Genomic DNA, 10000 nt, shown 5'->3' on the forward strand with positions numbered 1-10000 from the left:
TCACTAACTGCTGTCTGTCTGTCTGGAAGCTGCTGACCGGTCACACGTCCTCTTCGCTAAGTTGAAGGGCAGGTGTGGGGATTACAGGAGGTGAGAATGGTTTCTTTTCATACCTGCAGTAAAACTCTTCAGGTCGTCTGCCAGTTGTTGATTTGCCACAATGCTGAGGATGGTGTCTTGTAATTGGTCTTGTCTTTCAGACCTTTCCACACAGAGGCTGTGCCACTAGAGAGAGAACTGAGTGCGAGAAGCTTTTCAGAATAATTCCTCTTTGTTTACTGAGTTTAGCAGTGAACCATTGTTTGTCGTTGTTATAAGTTAGCTCTTGCCTGGATATAAGTCCTGGTAGGAGCGCATATGTCCTCACAGAAACTGATATATGAGGTTACCGTTTCTGTGGCAGCAGCTTCAAAGACAGTCCAAACGGTGGGAGAGAAACAGGATTGTGAATCCCACTCTGCTCGTTAGTCTGTCTTTGTTGACAGTCCTAGGCAAGACTATAGCTGGTTTCAGCTTTTGCCTGGATGGCGGTATGAAATGGACCAATCAGTGATCAGAAACTGATATCTGAGGTTACCGTTTCTGTGGCAGCAACTTCAAAGACAGTCCAAGCGGCGAGAGAGAAACAGGTTTGTAAATCCTGCTCTGCCTCGTTAGTCTGTCTTTGTTTACAGTCCTAGGCAAGACTATAGCGGGTTTCAGCTTTTTGCCTGGAGGCGGTATGATATGATGGACCAATCAGTGATCAGAAACTGATATATGAGGTTACTGTTTCTGTGGCAGCAGCTTCAAAGACAGTCCAAAGCGGTGAGAGAGAAACAGGTTTGTAAATCCCCTCTGCTTCGTTAGTCTGTCTTTGTTTACAGTCCTAGGCAAGACTATAGCTGATTTCAGCTCTTGCCTGGATGGCGGTATATGATGGACCAAACAGTGATCAGAAACTCCCAAGGCGGCTCTTTGGACAGAGTGGTAAGCATCCTTTATTATTGTCTAACAGTGGTCTAGTATGTCACATTGCCCGGCAATCGCACTGCGGGTCTCCTTTCTCTCTTTCAGGAAAGGAATATCGACCAATGCTAAATTAAAACAACAGAATGACATGCATAGGTATTTTATGAGCAGCACATAATTTCCAGTTCAATTTTAAGAGCAGTTAAATCAGGTTGCGTTTTCGTCTGCCACTGCTTCTGCCTGCATTGGCGGGAATCGAACCGGGTCTCAGCGTGGCAGGCGAGAATTCTACCACTGAACCACCAATGCCCGCCTCTTGGCAGGGGTGTGCCATTGTGCTTGAGTCAAACACCTGAGCGTCAGCATGCGCTCGTGCGACGTCTGACACTCCGTTCAGTCGGGTGCATTTGGCCGAGGGCCCGGCTAGCTCAGTCGGTAGAGCATGAGACTCTTAATCTCAGGGTCGTGGGTTCGGAGCCACGTTGGGCGCACAGTTTCTATTTTTGCAAAAGCGCCCTCTCACAGAGCACTACCTGCTCTGAGCCAGATCGATGCCCAGGCAAGTAGGCCCTGAATTCGGTCGGCGGCACCTCGAACGTCTCTGTGGCAATGTCGGTTAAGCGCGTTCGGCTGTTAACCGGAAGGTTGGTGGTTCGAGCCCACCCAGGGGCGGCGAATGAAACTTTTTCCGTTTCACTAACTGCTGTCTGTCTGTCTGGAAGCTGCTGACCGGTCACACGTCCTCTTCGCTAAGTTGAAGGGCAGGTGTGGGGATTACAGGAGGTGAGAATGGTTTCTTTTCATACCTGCAGTAAAACTCTTCAGGTCGTCTGCCAGTTGTTGATTTGCCACAATGCTGAGGATGGTGTCTTGTAATTGGTCTTGTCTTTCAGACCTTTCCACACAGAGGCTGTGCCACTAGAAGAGAACTGAGTGTGAAGCTTTTCAGAATAATTCCTCTTTGTTTACTGAGTTTAGCAGTGAACCATTGTTTGTCGTTGTTATAAGTTAAATAAGTCCTGGTAGGAACGCATATGTCCTCACAGAAACTGATATATGAGGTTACCGTTTCTGTGGCAGCAGCTTCAAAGAGACAGTCCAAACGGTGGGAGAGAAACAGGATTGTGAATCCCACTCTGCTTCGTTAGTCTGTCTTTGTTGACAGTCCTAGGCAAGACTTTGATCTGCTTTTGCCTGGAGGGCGGTTATTATAAGTTAAATAAGTCCTGGTAGGTTACCAGCATGTGGCCTCAGACAGTCCAAGAAGTGGGAGAGAAACAGGATTGTGAATCCCACTCTGCTTCGTTAGTCTGTCTTTGTTGACAGTCCTAGGCAAGACTATAGCTGGTTTCAGCTTTTGCCTGGAGGGCGGTATGAAATGGACCAATCAGTGATCAGAAACTGATATATGAGGTTACCGTTTCTGTGGCAGCAGCTTCAAAGACAGTCCAAGCGGCGAGAGAGAAACAGGTTTGTAAATCCCGCTCTGCTTCGTTAGTCTGTCTTTGTTGACAGTCCTAGGCAAGACTATAGCTGGTTTCAGCTTTTGCCTGGAGGCGGTATGAAATGGACCAATCAGTGATCAGAAACTGATATATGAGGTTACCGTTTCTGTGGCAGCAGCTTCAAAGACAGTCCAAACGGCGAGAGAGAAACAGGTTTGTAAATCCCGCTCTGCCTCGTTAGTCTGTCTTTGTTTACAGTCCTAGGCAAGACTATAGCGGGTTTCAGCTCTTGTCTGGATGGCGGTATATAATGGACCAAACAGTGATCAGAAACTGATATATGAGGTTACCGTTTCTGTGGCAGCAGATTCCAAGACAGTCCAAAGGTGGGAGAGAAACAGGTTTGTGAATCCCTCTCTGCTTCGTTAGTCTGTCTTTGTTTACAGTCCTAGGCAAGACTATAGCTGATCTCAGCTCTTGCCTGGAGGGCGGTATGAGGTGGACCAATCAGTGATCAGAAACTGATATATGAGGTTACTGTTTCTGTGGCAGCAGCTTCAAAGACAGTCCAAGCGGCGAGAGAGAAACAGGTTTGTAAATCCCATTCTGCTTCGTTAGTCTGTCTTTGTTTACAGTCCTAGGCAAGACTATAGCTGATTTCAGCTCTTGCCTGGATGGCGGTATATGATGGACCAAACAGTGATCAGAAACTCCCAAGGCGGCTCTTTGGACAGAGTGGTAAGCATCCTTTATTATTGTCTAACAGTGGTCTAGTATGTCACATTGCCGGCGGCAATGTCTTTGCAGGTCTCCTTTCTCTCTTTCAGGAAAGGAATATCGACCAATGCTAAATTAAAACAACAGAATGACATGCATAGGTATTTTATGAGCAGCACATAATTTCCAGTTCAATTTTAAGAGCAGTTAAATCAGGTTGCGTTTTTCGTCTGCCACTGCTTCTGCCTGCATTGGCGGGAATCGAACCCGGGTCTCAGCGTGGCAGGCGAGAATTCTACCACTGAACCACCAATGCCCGCCTCTTGGCAGGGGTGTGCCATTGTGCTTGAGTCAAACACCTGAGCGTCAGCGCGCTCGTGCGACGTCTGACCTCCGTTCAGTCGGTGCATTTGGCGAGGGCCCGGCTAGCTCAGTCGGTGAGAGCATGAGACTCTTAATCTCAGGGTCGTGGGTTCGAGCCCCACGTTGGGCGCACAGTTTCTATTTCTTGCAAAGCGCCCTCTCACAGAGCACTACCTGCTCACTAGAGCCAGATCGATGCCCAGGCAAGTAGGCCCTGAATCGGTCGGCGGCACCTCGAACGTCTCTGTGGCGCAATCGGTTAGCGCGTTCGGCTGTTAACCGGAAGGTTGGTGGTTCGAGCCCACCCAGGGACTGGCCGAATGAAACTTTTCCGTTTCACTAACTGCTGTCTGTCTGTCTGGAAGCTGCTGACCGGTCACACGTCCTCTTCGCTAAGTTGAAGGCAGGTGTGTGGGGATTACAGGAGGTGAGAATGGTTTCTTTTCATACCTGCAGTAAAACTCTTCAGGTCGTCTGCCAGTTGTTGATTTGCCACAATGCTGAGGATGGTGTCAATCAGTGGTCTTGTCTTTCAGACCTTTACCACACTGTGGCAGCAGCTCAAAGCCACTAGAGAGAAACTGAGTGTGAAGCTTTTCAGAATAATTCCTCTTTGTTGACAGTGAGGCAAGAGTGAACCATTGTTTTCGTTGTTATGCCTGGAATAAGGTATGAAATGGACCAATCAGTGATCAGAAACTGATATATGAGGTTACCGTTTCTGTGGCAGCAGCTTCAAAGACAGTCCAAACGGTGGGAGAGAAACAGGTTTGTGAATCCACTCTGCTTCGTTAGTCTGTCTTTGTTTACAGTCCTAGGCAAGACTATAGCTGGTTTCAGCTTTGCCTGGATGGCGGTATATAATGGACCAAACAGTGATCAGAAACTGATATATGAGGTTACCGTTTCTGTGGCAGCAACTTCAAAGACAGTCCAAGAAGGAGAGAAACAGGTTTGTAAATCCCACTCTGCTTCGTTAGTCTGTCTTTGTTTACAGTCCTAGGCAAGACTATAGCTGATTTCAGCTTTTGCCTGGAGGCGGTATGAGATGGACCAATCAGTGATCAGAAACTGATATATGAGGTTACTGTTTCTGTGGCAGCAGCTTCAAAGACAGTCCAAACGGCGAGAGAGAAACAGGTTTGTAAATCCCCCTCTGCTTCGTTAGTCTGTCTTTGTTTACAGTCCTAGGCAAGACTATAGCTGATTTCAGCTCTTGCCTGGATGGCGGTATATGATGGACCAAACAGTGATCAGAAACTCCCAAGGCGGCTCTTTGGACAGAGTGGTAAGCATCCTTTATTATTGTCTAACAGTGGTCTAGTATGTCACATTGCCCGGCAATCGCACGGGTCACAGGTCAGGCCTTTCTCTCTTTCAGGAAAGGAATATCGACCAATGCTAAATTAAAACAACAGAATGACATGCATAGGTATTTTATGAGCAGCACATAATTTCCAGTTCAATTTTAAGAGCAGTTAAATCAGGTTGCGTTTTCGTCTGCCACTGCTTCTGCCTGCATTGGCCGGGAATCGAACCCGGGTCTCCAGCTTTTGGCAGGGAGAATTCTACCACTGAACCACCAATGCCCGCCTGATATATGAGGTGTACCGTTTCTGTGTCAAACTTCAAAGACAGTCTGCGTGCGGCGAGAGAGAAACAGGTTTGTGCATTCCCGAGCTCTGCCTCGTTAGTCGGTGTCTTTGTTTACAGTGCAGCAAGACTCCGTTCAGGTTTCAGCTTTTGCCATTTGGCGATGAGGTGGACCACACAGTGATCAGAAACTGATATATGAGGTGTCTGCATGTGGCAGCTTGCTCTCAAAGACACACAGCGTGGCGTTCGAGAGAGAACTGGTTTGTAAATGCCCTGAAACTTCCTCGTTCTGGCTTCTCTGTCTTTGTTTACAGTCCTAGAGCAAGACTATAGCTGGTTTCAGCTCTTGTCTGGATTGCGGTATATAATGATTACAGTGATCAGTGATCAGAAAAGAGATATATGAGGTTACCGTTTCTGTGGCAGCAGATTCAAAGACAGTCCAAAGGTGGAGAGAAACAGGTTTGTGAATCCCACTCTGCTTCGTTAGTCTGTCTTTGTTTGACAGTCCTAGGCAAGACTATAGCTGAATCAGCTTTTGCCTGGGAGGCGCAGTATGAGATGGACCAATCAGTGATCAGAAACTGATATATGAGGTTACTGTTTCTGTGGCAGCAGCTTCAAAGACAGTCCAAACGGTGAGAGAGAAACTTTTTTGTAAATCCCACTCTGCAGGTCGTTAGTCTGTCTTTGTTTACACAATGCTGAGCAAGACTATAGCTGGTTTCAGCTCTTGCCTGGAGAGCGGTATATGATGGACCAAACAGTGATCAGAAAGAGAACTGGTTTCAGAAGCTTCAAAGACAGAATAATTCCTGTCTTTTGTTTACAGTTTAGCAGTGAACCATTGTTTGTCGTTGTTATAAGTTAAATAAGTCCTGGTAGGAACGCATATGTCCTCACAGAAACAGATATATGAGTTACCGTTTCTGAAACAGCTTCAAAGACAGTCCAAACGGTGGGAGAGAAACAGGATTGTGAATCCACTCTGCTTCGTTAGTCTGTCTTTTTGTTGTTACAGTCCTAGGCAAGACTATAGCTGGTTTCAGCTTTTGCCTGGAGGCGGTATGAGATGGACCAAACAGTGATCAAAAACTGATATATGAGGTTACCGTTTCTGTGGCAGCAGCTTCAAAGACAGTCCAAACGGTGAGAGAGAAACAGGTTTGTGAATCCCACTCTGCTTCGTTAGTCTGTCTTTGTTTACAGTCCTAGGCAAGACTATAGCTGGTTTCAGCTTTTTGCCTGGAGAGGCGGTATGAAATGGACCAATCAGTGATCAGAAACTGATATATGAGGTTACTGTTTCTGTGGCAGCAGCTTCAAAGACAGTCCAAACGGCGAGAGAGAAACAGGTTTGTAAATCCCGCTCTGCTTCGTTAGTCTGTCTTTGTTTACAGTCCTAGGCAAGACTATAGCTGATTTCAGCTCTTGCCTGGATGGCGGTATATGATGGACCAAACAGTGATCAGAAACTCCCAAGGCGGCTCTTTGGACAGAGTGGTAAGCATCCTTTATTATTGTCTAACAGTGGTCTAGTATGTCACATTGCCCGGCAATGTTTGGGTCTCCCTGCGGGTCTCCTTTCTCTCTTTCAGGAAAGGAATATCGACCAATGCTAAATTAAAACAACAGAATGACATGCATAGGTATTTTATGAGCAGCAGCATAATTTCCAGTTCAATTTTAAGAGCAGTTAAATCAGGTTGCGTTTTTCGTCTGCCACTGCTTCTGCCTGCATTGGCGGGAATCGAACCGGGTCTCCAGCTTTTGCCTGGGCAGGCGTAGAATTCTACCACTGAACCAAAATGCCCGCCTCTTTTGGGTGTGGCATTGTGCTTCAAAGACAGTCAAACACCTGAACGAGAAACAGGTTTGTAAATGCGGCGTCTGCCTCCGTTCAGTCTGTCTTTGTTTACAGCCTAGGCAAGACTATAGCCAGTTTCAGCTTTTTGCCTCACAATGGCGGGGGGTGGACCAATCAGTGATCAGAAACTGATATATGAGGTTCTGTTTCTGTGGCAGCAGCTTCAAAGACAGTCCAAGCGGCCAGAGAGAGAAACAGGTTTGTAAATCCCGCTCTGTAAGTTAGTCTTCTTTGTTGAAGTCCCTAGCGCAAGACTCTTGTTTTTCAGTTTGTATATAATGGACCAAACCGTGATCAGAAACTGATATGAGGTTACCGTCTCTGTGGCAGCAGATGGTCAAGACAGTCCAAAAGTGGAGAGAAACAGGTTTGTGAATCCCATCGTTAGTCTGTCTTTGTTGACAGTCCTAGGCAAGACTATAGCTGATCTCAGCTCTTGCCTGGAGAGGCGGTATGAGGTGGACCAATCAGTGATCAGAAACTGATATATGAGGTTACTGTTTCTGTGGCAGCAGCTTCAAAGTCAGTCCTGCGAGAGAGAGAAACAGGTTTGTAAATCCCCTCTGCTTCGTTAGTCTGTCTTTGTTTACAGTCCTAGGCAAGACTATAGCTGATTTCAGCTCTTGCCTGGATGGAGTATATGATGGACCAAACAGTGATCAGAAACTGATAGTAAGGTTACTCGTTTCTGTGGTAAGCAGCTTTATTATTGACAGTCCAGTGTTGTTTAAGTTAAACAGTCCTGGTAGGACGCAATGTCCTCACAGAAGAGAGAAACAGGTTTGTAAATCCCACTCTGCTTCGTTAGTCTGTCTTTGTTTGACAGTCCTAGGCAAGACTATAGCTGATATCAGCTTTTGCCTGGAGGCGGTATGAGATGGACCAATCAGTGATCAGAAACTGATATATGAGGTTACCGTTTCTGTGGCAGCAGCTTCAAAGACAGTCCAAACGGTGAGAGAGAAACAGGTTTGTAAATCCCACTCTGCCTCGTTAGTCTGTCTTTGTTTACAGTCCTAGGCAAGACTATAGCTGGTTTCAGCTCTTGCCTTAAGGGCGGTATGAAATGGACCAATCAGTGATCACAGAAACTGATATATGAGGTTACCGTTTCTGTGGCAGCAGCTTCAAAGACAGTCCAAACGGGAGAGAGAAACAGGTTTGTGAATCCCACTCTGCTTCGTTAGTCTGTCTTTGTTTACAGTCCTAGGCAAGACTATAGCTGGTTTCAGCTCTTGCCTGGATGGCGGTATATAATGGACCAAACAGTGATCAGAAACTGATATATGAGGTTACCGTTTCTGTGGCAGCAACTTCCAAGACAGTCCAAGCGGCGAGAGAGAAACAGGTTTGTAAATCCCTGCTCTGCCTCGTTAGTCTGTCTTTGTTTACAGTCCTAGGCAAGACTATAGCTGGTTTCAGCTTTTTGCCTGGAGGGCGGTATGAGGTGGACCAATCAGTGATCAGAAACTGATATATGAGGTTACTGTTTCTGTGGCAGCAGCTTCAAAGACAGTCCAAACGGCGAGAGAGAAACAGGTTTGTAAATCCCCCTCTGCTTCGTTAGTCTGTCTTTGTTTACAGTCCTAGGCAAGACTATAGCTGATTTCAGCTCTTGCCTGGATGGCGGTATATGATGGACCAAACAGTGATCAGAAACTCCCAAGGCGGCTCTTTGGACAGAGTGGTAAGCATCCTTTATTATTGTCTAACAGTGGTCTAGTATGTCACATTGCCCGGCAATCGCACACGGGTCTCCCCCGCGGCAGGCGAGAATTCTACCAGTCTCTTTCAGGAAAGTAATATTGACCAATGCTAAATGAAAACAACAGAATGACATCCGTAGGTATTTTATGAGCAGCACTTAATTTCCAGTTCAATTTTAAGAGCAGCTAAATCAGGTTGTGTTTTCGTCCGCCACTGCTTCTGCCTGCTACGGCCGGGAATCGAACCCGGGTCTCCCGCACGGCAGGCGAGAATTCTACCACTGAACCACCAATGCCCGCCTCTTGGCTGCGGTGTGGCTGGACGTCTGCTGACTGAGGGCAGGTGTGGGGGATTACAGGAGGTGAGAATGGTTTCTTTTCATACCTGCAGTAAAACTCGTTCAGGTCGTCTGCCAGTTGTTGATTTGCCACAATGCTGGGGGATGGTGTCTTGTAATTGGTCATGTCTTTCAGACCTTTCCACACAGAGTCTGTGCCACTAGAAGAGAACTGAGTGTGAAGCTTTTCAGAATAATTCCTCTTTGTTTACTGAGTTTAGCAGTGAACCATTGTTTGTCGTTGTTATAAGTTAAATAAGTCCTGGTAGGAACGCATATGTCCTCACAGAAGAGAGAAACAGGTTTGTAAATCCTGGTAGGAACGCATATGTCCTCACAGAAGAGAGAAACAGGTTTGTAAATCCCACTCTGCTTCGTTAGACTGTCTTTGTTTACAGTCCTTAGGCAAGACTATAGCTGATATCAGCTTTTGCCTGGAGGGCGGTATGAGATGGACCAATCAGTGATCAGAAACTGATATATGAGGTTACCGTTTCTGTGGCAGCAGCTTCAAAGACAGTCCAAACGGTGGGAGAGAAACAGGATTGTGAATCCCACTCTGCTTCGTTAGTCTGTCTTTGTTGACAGTCCTAGGCAAGACTATAGCTGGTTTCAGCTTTTGCCTGGAGGGCGGTATGAAATGGACCAATCAGTGATCAGAAACTGATATATGAGGTTACCGTTTCTGTGGCAGCAGCTTCAAAGACAGTCCAAACGGCGAGAGAGAAACAGGTTTGTAAATCCCGCTCTGCCTCGTTAGTCTGTCTTTGTTTACAGTCCTAGGCAAGACTATAGCTGGTTTCAGCTCTTGCCTGGGTGGCGGTATATAATGGACCAAACAGTGATCAGAAACTGATATATGAGGTTACCGTTTCTGTGGCAGCAGCTTCAAGACAGTCCAAACGGAGAGAGAGAAAAAGGTTTGTAAATCCCGCTCTGCCTCGTTAGTCTGTCTTTGTTTACAGTCCTAGGCAAGACTATAGCTGATTTCAGCTCTTGCCTGGATGGCGGTATATA

General features: G+C 46.5%; 4 non-coding genes across 4 annotated transcripts; 3 read left to right on the forward strand and 1 right to left on the reverse strand.

Annotated features, from left to right (window-relative positions):
- The first annotated feature begins 1368 nt into the window (after nucleotides 1-1368).
- On the forward strand, nucleotides 1369-1440 carry trnak-cuu. The gene has a single exon. It is a non-coding gene; the product is annotated as a tRNA-Lys (tRNA).
- A 2092-nt stretch (nucleotides 1441-3532) lies between these two features.
- trnak-cuu lies at nucleotides 3533-3606 on the forward strand. The gene has a single exon. It is a non-coding gene; the product is annotated as a tRNA-Lys (tRNA).
- Nucleotides 3607-3716: 110 nt separating this feature from the next.
- On the forward strand, nucleotides 3717-3790 carry trnan-guu. Its single transcript has one exon. It is a non-coding gene; the product is annotated as a tRNA-Asn (tRNA).
- Nucleotides 3791-8870: 5080 nt separating this feature from the next.
- On the reverse strand, nucleotides 8871-8941 carry trnag-gcc. The gene has a single exon. It is a non-coding gene; the product is annotated as a tRNA-Gly (tRNA).
- Between the last annotated feature and the right edge of the window lie 1059 nt (nucleotides 8942-10000).

The sequence above is a fragment of the Puntigrus tetrazona genome, chromosome 5, assembly GCF_018831695.1.
Source record: "Puntigrus tetrazona isolate hp1 chromosome 5, ASM1883169v1, whole genome shotgun sequence".
Taxonomy (NCBI): Eukaryota; Metazoa; Chordata; class Actinopteri; order Cypriniformes; family Cyprinidae; genus Puntigrus; species Puntigrus tetrazona.